Source organism: Salmo trutta, chromosome 31 (assembly GCF_901001165.1).
Source record: "Salmo trutta chromosome 31, fSalTru1.1, whole genome shotgun sequence".
NCBI classification, from domain to species: domain Eukaryota; kingdom Metazoa; phylum Chordata; class Actinopteri; order Salmoniformes; family Salmonidae; genus Salmo; species Salmo trutta.
In genome coordinates this window covers 43345563-43363522 of record NC_042987.1, presented here as the reverse complement: position 1 = coordinate 43363522, position 17960 = coordinate 43345563, and the positions used below count along the sequence as shown (strand labels likewise).

Here is a 17960-nt window from a genome sequence, read left to right as displayed (position 1 = left end):
CTGAATAAAGCTACAGAAACCTTTTGCGAAAGCTGAGTCCTTGACTAATTATTTAACCCATTGTCTTACAAACCTTGGGCATTAGTCAAGGCGTATTGATTATTGATTATTATCATCAAGATATAAAATTATTTTAACATAAACACACTGGTACATGATTAGTACACAAATAAACACACTAGTACATGAACAGTACACTAATAAACACACTGCTTGAGTTTGACACGCCTGATGGGTGTGAATGTGAGCGTGGCCACTGGGTGGCGCTACCTGCTACGAAGGTCTGCTCGTGGGGTTCGGTGATTGAGGCCAAGTCTGCTCCCTGCTGTTGGCAGCTGGTCCGAGCCTGGTGCCAGGTCAGGGCAGAGGTAGAATGTACCTGGTAGAATGTACCTGTGACCGGGTTCTTATGCCAATGCTCCATAGCTGCAGAGGGATGGGGGAGAGATGTACAGATTCAGTGAGCATAGCCTTGTTATTGAGAAAGGTTGCTGTAGGCAGACCTGGCTTTTCAAGAGAAGACAGGCTATGTGCACACTGCCCACAAAATGAGGTGGAAACTGAGCTGCACTTCCTAACCTCCTGCCAAATGTATGACCATATTAGAGACACATAATTGCCTCAGATTACACAGACTCACAAAGAATATCTACTGGGTGTAATAGATTTGTGACCTGTTGCCACAAGAAAAGGGCAACCAGTGAAGAACAAACACCATTATAATATTTTCCCTTTTCTACTTTAACTATTTGCACATCGTTACGACACTATATATAGACATAATATGACATTTGAAATGTCTTTATTATTTTGGAACTTGTGTGTGTGTAATATTTACTGTTCACTTTTTATCCATTTCACTTCCCTTGGCAAAGAGAGAGAGAGAGAGAGAGAGAGAGAGAGAGAGAGAGAGAGTGAGAGAGAGAGAAAAGTATTTAACAACTGTGTAGATTAACACAGAGTAAGTAGCAGATGTAATACTCACATTTAGATGGACAGACGCCCCACAATTCATTGTCTTGGTAGTTTGTTTCAATGGCACACCAAAGCCGTCTATCAGAGGAGTCTATCGAGGTGCAGTCTCCATACCATTGGTCTTTGTACCGGAAAGGAAACTGACAGGGACGGCCAAACGCGTTTCCTTCGATGGTAAAGAGCTCTGAAAAGGGGATAGTGGTTACTGTGGGTACTGTATGTAGCTCAGTGTGACGTGGGTTTAATAAGACCCCAAGGATTTTACTATATTAGTGTGTCTGCCATCTTGCCTCCCTATGTGACCTTGTTGGGGAACACAGCCTTCTATATTAACACTCTTACGGGACTCTGGCTGTGAGTGTGTCCCTGTGTTACTGAACGTTGTGGATTCTGGGGAAAATATGTCGGTTTTTTCAATAAAATGTCATGTCTGATGTAGTTATATGTAACCTGTAAAATATACTGTCTGATGTAGTTATATGTAACCTGTAAAGTATAAAATATACTGTCTGATGTAGTTATATGTAACCTGTAAAATATACTGTCTGATGTAGTTATATGTAACCTGTAAAGTATAAAATATACTGTCTGATATAGTTATATGTAACCTGTAAAATATACTGTCTGATGTAGTTAAATGTAACCTGTAAAATATACTGTCTGATATAGTTATATGTAACCTGTAAAATATACTGTCTGATGTAGTTATATGTAACCTGTAAAATATACTGTCTGATGTAGTTATATGTAACCTGTAAAGTATAAAATATACTGTCTGATGTAGTTATATGTAACCTGTAAAGTATAAAATATACTGTCTGATGTAGTAATATGTAACCTGTAAAGTATAAAATATACTGTCTGATGTAGTTATATGTAACCTGTAAAGTATAAAATATACTGTCTGATGTAATTATATGTAACCTGTAAAATATAAATTATATTGTCTGATGTAGTTATATGTAACTGTAAAATATAAAATATACTGTCTGATGTAATTAAATGTAACCTGTAAAGTATAAAATATACTGTCTGATGTAGTTATATGTAACCTGTAAAATATAAAATATACTGTCTGATGTAGTTATATGTAACCTGTAAAATATAAAATATACTGTCTGATGTAGTTATATGTAACCTGTAAAATATAAAATATACTGTCTGATGTAATTAAATGTGACCTGTAAAGTATAAAATATACTGTCTGATGTAGTTATATGTACCTGTAAAATATAAAATATACCGTCTGATGTAGTTATATGTAACCTGTAAAATATAAAATATACTGTCTGATGTAGTTATATGTAACCTGTAAATATACTGTCTGATGTAGTTATATGTAACCTGTAAAGTATAAAATATACTGTCTGATGTAGTTATATGTAACCTGTAAAGTATAAAATATACTGTCTGATGTAGTAATATGTAACCTGTAAAGTATAAATATACTGTCTGATGTAGTTATATGTAACCTGTAAAGTATAAAATATACTGTCTGATGTAGTTATATGTAACCTGTAAAGTATAAAATATACTGTCTGATGTAGTAATATGTAACCTGTAAAGTATAAAATATACTGTCTGATGTAGTTATATGTAACCTGTAAAGTATAAAATATACTGTCTGATGTAATTATATGTAACCTGTAAAATATAAATTATATTGTCTGATGTAGTTATATGTAACATGTAAAATATAAAATATACTGTCTGATGTAGTTATATGTAACCTGTAAAATATAAAATATACTGTCTGATGTAGTTATATGTAACCTGTAAAATATAAAATATACTGTCTGATGTAGTTATATGTAACCTGTAAAATATAAAATATACTGTCTTATGTAATTAAATGTGACCTGTAAAGTATAAAATATACTGTCTGATGTAGTTATATGTAACCTGTAAAATATAAAATATACCGTCTGATGTAGTTATATGTAACCTGTAAAATATACTGTCTGATGTAGTTATATGTAACCTGTAAAGTATAAAATATACTGTCTGATGTAGTTATATGTAACCTGTAAAGTATAAAATATACTGTCTGATGTAATTATATGTAACCTGTAAAATATAAATTATATTGTCTGATGTAGTTATATGTAACCTGTAAAATATAAAATATACTGTCTGATGTAGTTATATGTAACCTGTAAAATATAAAATATACTGTCTGATGTAATTAAATGTAACCTGTAAAGTATAAAATATACTGTCTGATGTAGTTATATGTAACCTGTAAAATATAAAATATACTGTCTGATGTAGTTATATGTAACCTGTAAAATATAAAATATACTGTCTGATGTAGTTATATGTAACCTGTAAAATATAAAATATACTGTCTGATGTAATTAAATGTGACCTGTAAAGTATAAAATATACTGTCTGATGTAGTTATATGTAACCTGTAAAATATAAAATATACCGTCTGATGTAGTTATATGTAACCTGTAAAATATAAAATATACTGTCTGATGTAGTTATATGTAACCTGTAAAGTATAAAATATACTGTATGATGTAGTTATATGTAACCTGTAAAGTATAAAATATACTGTCTGATGTAATTATAATAAACCTGTAAAAAATATATTATATTGTCTGATGTAGTTATATGTAACCTGTAAAATATAAAATATACTGTCTGATGTAGTTATATGTAACCTGTAAAATATAAAATATACTGTCTGATGTAATTAAATGTAACCTGTAAAGTATAAAATATACTGTCTGATGTAGTTATATGTAACCTGTAAAATATAAAATATACTGTCTGATGTAGTTATATGTAACCTGTAAAATATAAAATATACTGTCTGATGTAGTTATATGTAACCTGTAAAATATAAAATATACTGTCTGATGTAATTAAATGTGACCTGTAAAGTATAAAATATACTGTCTGATGTAGTTATATGTAACCTGTAAAATATAAAATATACCGTCTGATGTAGTTATATGTAACCTGTAAAATATAAAATATTCTGTCTGATGTAGTTATATGTAACCTGTAAAGTATAAAATATACTGTCTGATGTAGTTATATGTAACCTGTAAAATATAAAATATACTGTCTGATGTAGTTATATGTAACCTGTAAAGTATAAAACATACTGTCTGATGTAGTTATATGTAACCTGTAAAATATAAAATATACTGTCTGATGTAGTTATATGTAACCTGTAAAATATAAAATATACTGTCTGATGTAGTTATATGTAACCTGTAAAATATAAAATATACTGTCTGATGTAGTTATATGTAACCTGTAAAATATAAAATGTACTGTCTGATGTAGAAATATGTAACCTGTAAAATATGAAATATACTGTCTGATGTAGTTATATGTAACCTGTAAAATATACTGTCTGATGTAGTTTTATGTAACCTGTAAAATATAAAATATACTGTCTGATGTAGTTATATGTAACCTGTAAAATATAAAATATACTGTCTGATGTAGTTATATGTAACCTGTAAAATATACTGTCTGATGTAGTTATATGTAACCTGTAAAATATAAAATATACTGTATGATGTAGTTATATGTAACCTGTAAAGTATAAAATATACTGTCTGATGTAGTTATATGTAACCTGAAAAATATAAAATATACCGTCTGATGTAGTTATATGTAACCTGTAAAATATAAAATATACTGTCTGATGTAGTTATATGTAACCTGTAAAATATAAAAAATACTGTCTGATGTAATTAAATGTAACCTGTAAAGTATAAAATATACTGTCTGATGTAGTTATATGTAACCTGTAAAATATAAAATATACTGTCTGATGTAGTTATATGTAACCTGTAAAATATAAAATATACTGTCTGATGTAGTTATATGTAACCTGTAAAATATAAAATATACTGTCTGATGTAATTAAATGTGACCTGTAAAGTATAAAATATACTGTCTGATGTAGTTATATGTAACCTGTAAAATATAAAATATACTGTCTGATGTAGTTATATGTAACCTGTAAAATATAAAATGTACTGTCTGATGTAGTTATATGTAACCTGTAAAATATGAAATATACTGTCTGATGTAGTTATATGTAACCTGTAAAATATACTGTCTGATGTAGTTTTATGTAACCTGTAAAATATACTGTCTGATGTAGTTATATGTAACCTGTAAAATATAAAATATACTGTCTGATGTAGTTATATGTAACCTGTAAAATATACTGTCTGATGTAGTTATATGTAACCTGTAAAATATAAAATATACTGTATGATGTAGTTATATGTAACCTGTAAAGTATAAAATATACTGTCTGATGTAGTTATATGTAACCTGAAAATATAAAATATACTGTCTGATGTAGTTATATGTAACCTGTAAAATATAAAATATACTGTCTGATGTAGTTATATGTAACCCTGTAAAATATAAAATATACTGTCTGATGTAGTTATATGTAACCTGTAAAATATACTGTCTGATGTAGTTATATGTAACCTGTAAAATATAAAATATACTGTCTGATGTAGTTATATGTAACCTGTAAAATATAAAATATACCGTCTGATGTAGTTATATGTAACCTGTAAAATATAAAATATACTGTCTGATGTAGTTATATGTAACCTGTAAAATATACTGTCTGATGTAGTTATATGTAACCTGTAAAATATAAAATATACTGTATGATGTAGTTATATGTAACCTGTAAAGTATAAAATATACTGTCTGATGTAGTTATATGTAACCTGAAAAATATAAAATATACCGTCTGATGTAGTTATATGTAACCTGTAAAATATAAAATATACTGTCTGATGTAGTTATATGTAACCTGTAAAGTATAAAATATACTGTATGATGTAGTTATATGTAACCTGTAAAGTATAAAATATACTGTCTGATGTAATTATATGTAACCTGTAAAATATAAATTATATTGTCTGATGTAGTTATATGTAACCTGTAAAATATAAAATATACTGTCTGATGTAGTTATATGTAACCTGTAAAATATAAAATATACTGTCTGATGTAATTAAATGTGACCTGTAAAGTATAAAATATACTGTCTGATGTAGTTATATGTAACCTGTAAAATATAAAATATACCGTCTGATGTAGTTATATGTAACCTGTAAAATATAAAATATACTGTCTGATGTAGTTATATGTAACCTGTAAAGTATAAAATATACTGTCTGATGTAGTTATATGTAACCTGTAAAATATATGTAACCTGTAAAGTATAAAACATACTGTCTGATGTAGTTATATGTAACCTGTAAAATATAAAATATACTGTCTGATGTAGTTATATGTAACCTGTAAAATATAAAATATACTGTCTGATGTAGTTATATGTAACCTGTAAAATATAAAATATACTGTCTGATGTAGTTATATGTAACCTGTAAAATATAAAATGTACTGTCTGATGTAGTTATATGTAACCTGTAAAATATGAAATATACTGTCTGATGTAGTTATATGTAACCTGTAAAATATACTGTCTGATGTAGTTTTATGTAACCTGTAAAATATAAAATATACTGTCTGATGTAGTTATATGTAACCTGTAAAATATAAAATATACTGTCTGATGTAGTTATATGTAACCTGTAAAATATACTGTCTGATGTAGTTATATGTAACCTGTAAAATATAAAATATACTGTATGATGTAGTTATATGTAACCTGTAAAGTATAAAATATACTGTCTGATGTAGTTATATGTAACCTGAAAAATATAAAATATACCGTCTGATGTAGTTATATGTAACCTGTAAAATATAAAATATACTGTCTGATGTAGTTATATGTAACCTGTAAAGTATAAAATATACTGTATGATGTAGTTATATGTAACCTGTAAAGTATAAAATATACTGTCTGATGTAATTATATGTAACCTGTAAAATATAAATTATATTGTCTGATGTAGTTATATGTAACCTGTAAAATATAAAATATACTGTCTGATGTAGTTATATGTAACCTGTAAAATATAAAATATACTGTCTGATGTAGTTATATGTAACCTGTAAAATATACTGTCTGATGTAGTTATATGTAACCTGTAAAATATAAAATATACTGTCTGATGTAGTTATATGTAACCTGTAAAATATAAAATATACCGTCTGATGTAGTTATATGTAACCTGTAAAATATAAAATATACTGTCTGATGTAGTTATATGTAACCTGTAAAATATACTGTCTGATGTAGTTATCTGTAACCTGTAAAATATAAAATATACTGTATGATGTAGTTATATGTAACCTGTAAAGTATAAAATATACTGTCTGATGTAGTTATATGTAACCTGAAAAATATAAAATATACTGTCTGATGTAGTTATATGTAACCTGTAAAATATAAAATATACTGTCTGATGTAGTTATATGTAACCTGTAAAGTATAAAATATACTGTATGATGTAGTTATATGTAACCTGTAAAGTATAAAATATACTGTCTGATGTAATTATATGTAACCTGTAAAATATAAAATATACTGTCTGATGTAATTAAATGTAACCTGTAAAGTATAAAATATACTGTCTGATGTAGTTATATGTAACCTGTAAAATATAAAATATACTGTCTGATGTAGTTATATGTAACCTGTAAAATATAAAATATACTGTCTGATGTAATTAAATGTGACCTGTAAAATATAAAATATACTGTCTGATGTAATTAAATGTGACCTGTAAAGTATAAAATATACTGTCTGATGTAATTATATGTAACCTGTAAAATATAAAATATACTGTCTGATGTAATTAAATGTAACCTGTAAAGTATAAAATATACTGTCTGATGTAGTTATATGTAACCTGTAAAATATAAAATATACCGTCTGATGTAGTTATATGTAACCTGTAAAATATAAAATATACTGTCTGATGTAGTTATATGTAACCTGTAAGTATAAAATATACTGTCTGATGTAGTTATATGAACCTGTAAAATATATGTAACCTGTAAAGTATTACCTAAATATATACTGTCTGATGTAGTTATATGTAACCTGTAAATATAAATATAACTGTCTGATGTAGTTATATGTAACCTGTAAAATATAAAATATACTGTCTGATGTAGTTATATGTAACCTGTAAAATATAAAATATACTGTCTGATGTAGTTATATGTAACCTGTAAAATATAAAATATACTGTCTGATGTAGTTAATGTAACCTGTAAATATAAATGTACTGTCTGATGTAGTTATATGTAACCTGTAAAATATGAAATATACTGTCTGATGTAGTTATATGTAACCTGTAAAATATACTGTCTGATGTAGTTTTATGTAACCTGTAAATATAAAATATACTGTCTGATGTAGTTATATGTAACCTGTAAAATATAAATATACTGTCTGATGTAGTTATATGTAACCTGTAAAATATACTGTCTGATGTAGTTATATGTAACCTGTAAAATATAAAATATACTGTATGATGTAGTTATATGTAACCTGTAAAGTATAAAATATACTGTCTGATGTAGTTATATGTAACCTGAAAAATATAAAATATACCGTCTGATGTAGTTATATGTAACCTGTAAAATATAAAATATACTGTCTGATGTAGTTATATGTAACCTGTAAAGTATAAAATATACTGTATGATGTAGTTATATGTAACCTGTAAAGTATAAAATATACTGTCTGATGTAATTATATGTAACCTGTAAAATATAAATTATATTGTCTGATGTAGTTATATGTAACCTGTAAAATATAAAATATACTGTCTGATGTAGTTATATGTAACCTGTAAAATATAAAATATACTGTCTGATGTAGTTATATGTAACCTGTAAAATATACTGTCTGATGTAGTTATATGTAACCTGTAAAATATAAAATATACTGTCTGATGTAGTTATATGTAACCTGTAAAATATAAAATATACCGTCTGATGTAGTTATATGTAACCTGTAAAATATAAAATATACTGTCTGATGTAGTTATATGTAACCTGTAAAATATACTGTCTGATGTAGTTATCTGTAACCTGTAAAATATAAAATATACTGTATGATGTAGTTATATGTAACCTGTAAAGTATAAAATATACTGTCTGATGTAGTTATATGTAACCTGAAAAATATAAAATATACTGTCTGATGTAGTTATATGTAACCTGTAAAATATAAAATATACTGTCTGATGTAGTTATATGTAACCTGTAAAGTATAAAATATACTGTATGATGTAGTTATATGTAACCTGTAAAGTATAAAATATACTGTCTGATGTAATTATATGTAACCTGTAAAATATAAAATATACTGTCTGATGTAATTAAATGTAACCTGTAAAGTATAAAATATACTGTCTGATGTAGTTATATGTAACCTGTAAAATATAAAATATACTGTCTGATGTAGTTATATGTAACCTGTAAAATATAAAATATACTGTCTGATGTAGTTATATGTAACCTGTAAAATATAAAATATACTGTCTGATGTAATTAAATGTGACCTGTAAAGTATAAAATATACTGTCTGATGTAATTAAATGTAACCTGTAAAGTATAAAATATACTGTCTGATGTAGTTATATGTAACCTGTAAAATATAAAATATACTGTCTGATGTAGTTATATGTAACCTGTAAAATATAAAATATACTGTCTGATGTAATTAAATGTGACCTGTAAAGTATAAAATATACTGTCTGATGTAGTTATATGTAACCTGTAAAATATAAAATATACCGTCTGATGTAGTTATATGTAACCTGTAAAATATAAAATATACTGTCTGATGTAGTTATATGTAACCTGTAAAGTATAAAATATACTGTCTGATGTAGTTATATGTAACCTGTAAAATATAAATATACTGTCTGATGTAGTTATATGTAACCTGTAAAGTATAAAATATACTGTCTGATGTAGTTATATGTAACCTGTAAAATATAAAATATACTGTCTGATGTAGTTATATGTAACCTGTAAAATATAAAATATACTGTCTGATGTAGTTATATGTAACCTGTAAAATATAAAATATACTGTCTGATGTAGTTATATGTAACCTGTAAAATAAAAAATGTACTGTCTGATGTAGTTATATGTAACCTGTAAAATATGAAATATACTGTCTGATGTAGTTATATGTAACCTGTAAAATATACTGTCTGATGTAGTTTTATGTAACCTGTAAAATATAAAATATACTGTCTGATGTAGTTATATGTAACCTGTAAAATATAAAATATACTGTCTGATGTAATTAAATGTGACCTGTAAAGTATAAAATATACTGTCTGATGTAGTTATATGTAACCTGTAAAATATAAAATATACCGTCTGATGTAGTTATATGTAACCTGTAAAATATAAAATATACTGTCTGATGTAGTTATATGTAACCTGTAAAGTATAAAATATACTGTCTGATGTAGTTATATGTAACCTGTAAAATATAAAATATACTGTCTGATGTAGTTATATGTAACCTGTAAAGTATAAAATATACTGTCTGATGTAGTTATATGTAACCTGTAAAATATAAAATATACTGTCTGATGTAGTTATATGTAACCTGTAAAATATAAAATATACTGTCTGATGTAGTTATATGTAACCTGTAAAATATAAAATATACTGTCTGATGTAGTTATATGTAACCTGTAAAATATAAAATGTACTGTCTGATGTAGTTATATGTAACCTGTAAAATATGAAATATACTGTCTGATGTAGTTATATGTAACCTGTAAAATATACTGTCTGATGTAGTTTTATGTAACCTGTAAAATATAAAATATACTGTCTGATGTAGTTATATGTAACCTGTAAAATATAAAATATACTGTCTGATGTAGTTATATGTAACCTGTAAAATATACTGTCTGATGTAGTTATATGTAACCTGTAAAATATAAAATATACTGTATGATGTAGTTATATGTAACCTGTAAAGTATAAAATATACTGTCTGATGTAGTTATATGTAACCTGAAAAATATAAAATATACTGTCTGATGTAGTTATATGTAACCTGTAAAATATAAAATATACTGTCTGATGTAGTTATATGTAACCTGTAAAATATAAAATATACTGTCTGATGTAGTTATATGTAACCTGTAAAATATACTGTCTGATGTAGTTATATGTAACCTGTAAAATATAAAATATACTGTCTGATGTAGTTATATGTAACCTGTAAAATATAAAATATACCGTCTGATGTAGTTATATGTAACCTGTAAAGTATAAAATATACTGTCTGATGTAGTTATATGTAACCTGTAAAGTATAAAATATACTGTCTGATGTAGTAATATGTAACCTGTAAAGTATAAAATATACTGTCTGATGTAGTTATATGTAACCTGTAAAGTATAAAATATACTGTCTGATGTAATTATATGTAACCTGTAAAATATAAATTATATTGTCTGATGTAGTTATATGTAACCTGTAAAATATAAAATATACTGTCTGATGTAATTAAATGTAACCTGTAAAGTATAAAATATACTGTCTGATGTAGTTATATGTAACCTGTAAAATATAAAATATACCGTCTGATGTAGTTATATGTAACCTGTAAAATATAAAATATACTGTCTGATGTAGTTATATGTAACCTGTAAAGTATAAAATATACTGTCTGATGTAGTTATATGTAACCTGTAAAATATAAAATATACTGTCTGATGTAGTTATATGTAACCTGTAAAGTATAAAATATACTGTCTGATGTAGTTATATGTAACCTGTAAAATATAAAATATACTGTCTGATGTAGTTATATGTAACCTGTAAAATATAAAATATACTGTCTGATGTAGTTATATGTAACCTGTAAAATATAAAATATACTGTCTGATGTAGTTATATGTAACCTGTAAAATATAAAATGTACTGTCTGATGTAGTTATATGTAACCTGTAAAATATGAAATATACTGTCTGATGTAGTTATATGTAACCTGTAAAATATACTGTCTGATGTAGTTTTATGTAACCTGTAAAATATAAAATATACTGTCTGATGTAGTTATATGTAACCTGTAAAATATAAAATATACTGTATGATGTAGTTATATGTAACCTGTAAAGTATAAAATATACTGTCTGATGTAGTTATATGTAACCTGAAAAATATAAAATATACTGTCTGATGTAGTTATATGTAACCTGTAAAATATAAAATATACTGTCTGATGTAGTTATATGTAACCTGTAAAATATAAAATATACTGTCTGATGTAGTTATATGTAACCTGTAAAATATACTGTCTGATGTAGTTATATGTAACCTGTAAAATATAAAATATACTGTCTGATGTAGTTATATGTAACCTGTAAAATATAAAATATACCGTCTGATGTAGTTATATGTAACCTGTAAAATATAAAATATACTGTCTGATGTAGTTATATGTAACCTGTAAAATATACTGTCTGATGTAGTTATATGTAACCTGTAAAGTATAAAATATACTGTCTGATGTAGTTATATGTAACCTGTAAAGTATAAAATATACTGTCTGATGTAGTAATATGTAACCTGTAAAGTATAAAATATACTGTCTGATGTAGTTATATGTAACCTGTAAAGTATAAAATATACTGTCTGATGTAATTATATGTAACCTGTAAAATATAAATTATATTGTCTGATGTAGTTATATGTAACCTGTAAAATATAAAATATACTGTCTGATGTAATTAAATGTAACCTGTAAAGTATAAAATATACTGTCTGATGTAGTTATATGTAACCTGTAAAATATAAAATATACTGTCTGATGTAGTTATATGTAACCTGTAAAATATAAAATATACTGTCTGATGTAGTTATATGTAACCTGTAAAATATAAAATATACTGTCTGATGTAATTAAATGTGACCTGTAAAGTATAAAATATACTGTCTGATGTAGTTATATGTAACCTGTAAAATATAAAATATACCGTCTGATGTAGTTATATGTAACCTGTAAAATATAAAATATACTGTCTGATGTAGTTATATGTAACCTGTAAAGTATAAAATATACTGTCTGATGTAGTTATATGTAACCTGTAAAGTATAAAATATACTGTCTGATGTAATTATATGTAACCTGTAAAATATAAATTATATTGTCTGATGTAGTTATATGTAACCTGTAAAATATAAAATATACTGTCTGATGTAGTTATATGTAACCTGTAAAATATAAAATAAACTGTCTGATGTAATTAAATGTAACCTGTAAAGTATAAAATATACTGTGTGATGTAATTAAATGTGACCTGTAAAGTATAAAATATACTGTCTGATGTAGTTATATGTAACCTGTAAAATATATAATATACCGTCTGATGTAGTTATATGTAACCTGTAAAATATAAAATATACTGTCTGATGTAGTTATATGTAACCTGTAAAGTATAAAATATACTGTCTGATGTAGTTATATGTAACCTGTAAAATATAAAATATACTGTCTGATGTAGTTATATGTAACCTGTAAAGTATAAAATATACTGTCTGATGTAGTTATATGTAACCTGTAAAATATAAAATATACTGTCTGATGTAGTTATATGTAACCTGTAAAATATAAAATATACTGTCTGATGTAGTTATATGTAACCTGTAAAATATAAAATATACTGTCTGATGTAGTTATATGTAACCTGTAAAATATAAAATGTACTGTCTGATGTAGTTATATGTAACCTGTAAAATATAAAATATACTGTCTGATGTAGTTATATGTAACCTGTAAAATATGCTGTCTGATGTAGTTTTATGTAACCTGTAAAATATAAAATATACTGTCTGATGTAGTTATATGTAACCTGTAAAATATAAAATATACTGTCTGATGTAGTTATATGTAACCTGTAAAATATACTGTCTGATGTAGTTATATGTAACCTGTAAAATATAAAATATATTGTCTGATGTAGTTATATGTAACCTGTAAAGTATAAAATATACTGTCTGATGTAGTTATATGTAACCTGTAAAATATAAAATATACTGTCTGATGTAGTTATATGTAACCTGTAAAATATAAAATATACTGTCTGATGTAGTTATATGTAACCTGTAAAATATAAAATATACTGTCTGATGTAGTTATATGTAACCTGTAAAATATAAAATATACCGTCTGATGTAGTTATATGTAACCTGTAAAATATAAAATATACTGTCTGATGTAGTTATATGTAACCTGTAAAATATACTGTCTGATGTAGTTATATGTAACCTGTAAAGTATAAAATATACTGTCTGATGTAGTTATATGTAACCTGTAAAGTATAAAATATACTGTCTGATGTAGTAATATGTAACCTGTAAAGTATAAAATATACTGTCTGATGTAGTTATATGTAACCTGTAAAGTATAAAATATACTGTCTGATGTAATTATATGTAACCTGTAAAATATAAATTATGTTGTCTGATGTAGTTATATGTAACCTGTAAAATATAAAATATACTGTCTGATGTAATTAAATGTAACCTGTAAAGTATAAAATATACTGTCTGATGTAGTTATATGTAAACTGTAAAATATAAAATATACTGTCTGATGTAGTTATATGTAACCTGTAAAATATAAAATATACTGTCTGATGTAGTTATATGTAACCTGTAAAATATAAAATATACTGTCTGATGTAATTAAATGTGACCTGTAAAGTATAAAATATACTGTCTGATGTAGTTATATGTAACCTGTAAAATATAAAATATACCGTCTGATGTAGTTATATGTAACCTGTAAAATATAAAATATACTGTCTGATGTAGTTATATGTAACCTGTAAAGTATAAAATATACTGTCTGATGTAATTATATGTAACCTGTAAAATATAAATTATATTGTCTGATGTAGTTATATGTAACCTGTAAAATATAAAATATACTGTCTGATGTAATTAAATGTAACCTGTAAAGTATAAAATATACTGTCTGATGTAGTTATATGTAACCTGTAAAATATAAAATATACTGTCTGATGTAGTTATATGTAACCTGTAAAATATAAAATATACTGTCTGATGTAGTTATATGTAACCTGTAAAATATAAAATATACTGTCTGATGTAACTAAATGTGACCTGTAAAGTATAAAATATACTGTCTGATGTAGTTATATGTAACCTGTAAAATATAAAATATACCGTCTGATGTAGTTATATGTAACCTGTAAAATATAAAATATACTGTCTGATGTAGTTATATGTAACCTGTAAAGTATAAAATATACTGTCTGATGTAGTTATATGTAACCTGTAAAGTATAAAATATACTGTCTGATGTAATTATATGTAACCTGTAAAATATAAATTATATTGTCTGATGTAGTTATATGTAACCTGTAAAATATAAAATATACTGTCTGATGTAGTTATATGTAAGCTGTAAAATATAAAATATACTGTCTGATGTAATTAAATGTAACCTGTAAAGTATAAAATATACTGTCTGATGTAGTTATATGTAACCTGTAAAATATAAAATATACTGTCTGATGTAGTTATATGTAACCTGTAAAATATAAAATATACTGTCTGATGTAGTTATATGTATCCTGTAAAATATAAAATATACTGTCTGATGTAATTAAATGTGACCTGTAAAGTATAAAATATACTGTCTGATGTAGTTATATGTAACCTGTAAAATATAAAATATACCGTCTGATGTAGTTATATGTAACCTGTAAAATATAAAATATACTGTCTGATGTAGTTATATGTAACCTGTAAAGTATAAAATATACTGTCTGATGTAGTTATATGTAACCTGTAAAATATAAAATATACTGTCTGATGTAGTTATATGTAACCTGTAAAGTATAAAATATACTGTCTGATGTAGTTATATGTAACCTGTAAAATATAAAATATACTGTCTGATGTAGTTATATGTAACCTGTAAAATATAAAATATACTGTCTGATCTAGTTATATGTAACCTGTAAAATATAAAATATACTGTCTGATGTAGTTATATGTAACCTGTAAAATATACTGTCTGATGTAGTTTTATGTAACCTGTAAAATATAAAATATACTGTCTGATGTAGTTATATGTAACCTGTAAAATATAAAATATACTGTCTGATGTAGTTATATGTAACCTGTAAAATATACTGTCTGATGTAGTTATATGTAACCTGTAAAATATAAAATATACTGTCTGATGTAGTTATATGTAACCTGTAAAGTATAAAATATACTGTCTGATGTAGTTATATGTAACCTGTAAATATAAAATATACTGTCTGATGTAGTTATATGTAACCTGTAAAATATAAAATATACTGTCTGATGTAGTTATATGTAACCTGTAAAATATAAAATATACTGTCTGATGTAGTTATATGTAACCTGTAAAATATACTGTCTGATGTAGTTATATGTAACCTGTAAAATATAAAATATACTGTCTGATGTAGTTATATGTAACCTGTAAAGTATAAAATATACTGTCTGATGTAGTTATATGTAACCTGTAAAATATAAAGTATACTGTCTGATGTAGTTATATGTAACCTGTAAAATATAAAATGTACTGTCTGATGTAGTTATATGTAACCTGTAAAATATAAAATATACTGTCTGATGTAGTTATATGTAACCTGTAAAATATAAAATGTACTGTCTGATGTAGTTATATGTAACCTGTAAAATATAAAATATACTGTCTGATGTAGTTATATGTAACCTGTAAAATATACTGTCTGATGTAGTTATATGTAACCTGTAAAATATAAAATATACTGTCTGATGTAGTTATATGTAACCTGTAAAATATAAAATATACTGTCTGATGTAGTTATATGTAACCTGTAAAATATACTGTCTGATGTAGTTATATGTAACCTGTAAAATATAAAATATACTGTCTGATGTAGTTATATGTAACCTGTAAAGTATAAAATATACTGTCTGATGTAGTTATATGTAACCTGTAAAATATAAAATATACTGTCTGATGTAGTTATATGTAACCTGTAAAATATAAAATATACTGTCTGATGTAGTTATATGTAACCTGTAAAATATACTGTCTGATGTAGTTATATGTAATCTGTAAAATATAAAATATACTGTCTGATGTAGTTATATGTAACCTGTAAAATATACTGTCTGATGTAGTTATATGTAACCTGTAAAATATAAAATATACTGTCTGATGTAGATATATGTAACCTGTGAAGTATAAAATATACTGTCTGATGTAGTTATATGTAACCTGTAAAATATAAAATATACTGTCTGATGTAGTTATATGTAACCTGTAAAATATAAAATATACTGTCTGATGTAGTTATATGTAACCTGTAAAGTATAAAATATACTGTCTGATGTAGTTATATGTCATCTGTAAAATATAAAATATACTGTCTGATGTAGTTATATGTAACCTGCTTCTTTTGAAGTGTGTTGAGACTTGGTCCATTTTGTCCAAAATCCATTTTACAATCCTAAACAATGAGAACCTTGTGATTGTAATCCCGTACCTCTTTGGGTCCTTGAGCAGGGGCCGTCCGTTGTACCAGAGATGATCCAGCGACTCCGAGGCCCCGTGTCTCTGGACAGCACCAGATCATTGTTGTCGTTGACGTGGAGGTACAGAGTCTGTCCTTTCAGGGTGAGCAGTGTGTTGTTACTACACTCCCACTGCTGAAGGTGGCTCTTCTCATCACAGTCAGAATTCACCAGGGTACTACCCTCTGTCTTCCCAGAAACCCCAGCACACTTCCTAATGTTGGTGTAGTAGAGACGTCCCTCTGACACCCAGCGTGCCAGCTCCTGTCTAATGCCACTTGCTGCATTGAAGAGATTGAAGGGACCGTCTACAAAGAAACATTACAACAATCACTAAACAGCATTGAAGAGATTGAAGGGACCGTCTACGAAGAAAAATTACAACAATCACTAACCAGCATTGAAGAGATTGAAGGGACCGTCTACAAACAAAAATTACAACAATCACTAAC

The 17960-nt window shown here is 26.4% G+C and overlaps 1 pseudogene; it reads right to left on the bottom strand.

The window, feature by feature from the left end:
* The window catches only part of LOC115169228 (macrophage mannose receptor 1-like), a 66092-nt pseudogene that overhangs the window by 44440 nt on the left and 3692 nt on the right, over positions 1-17960 (bottom strand).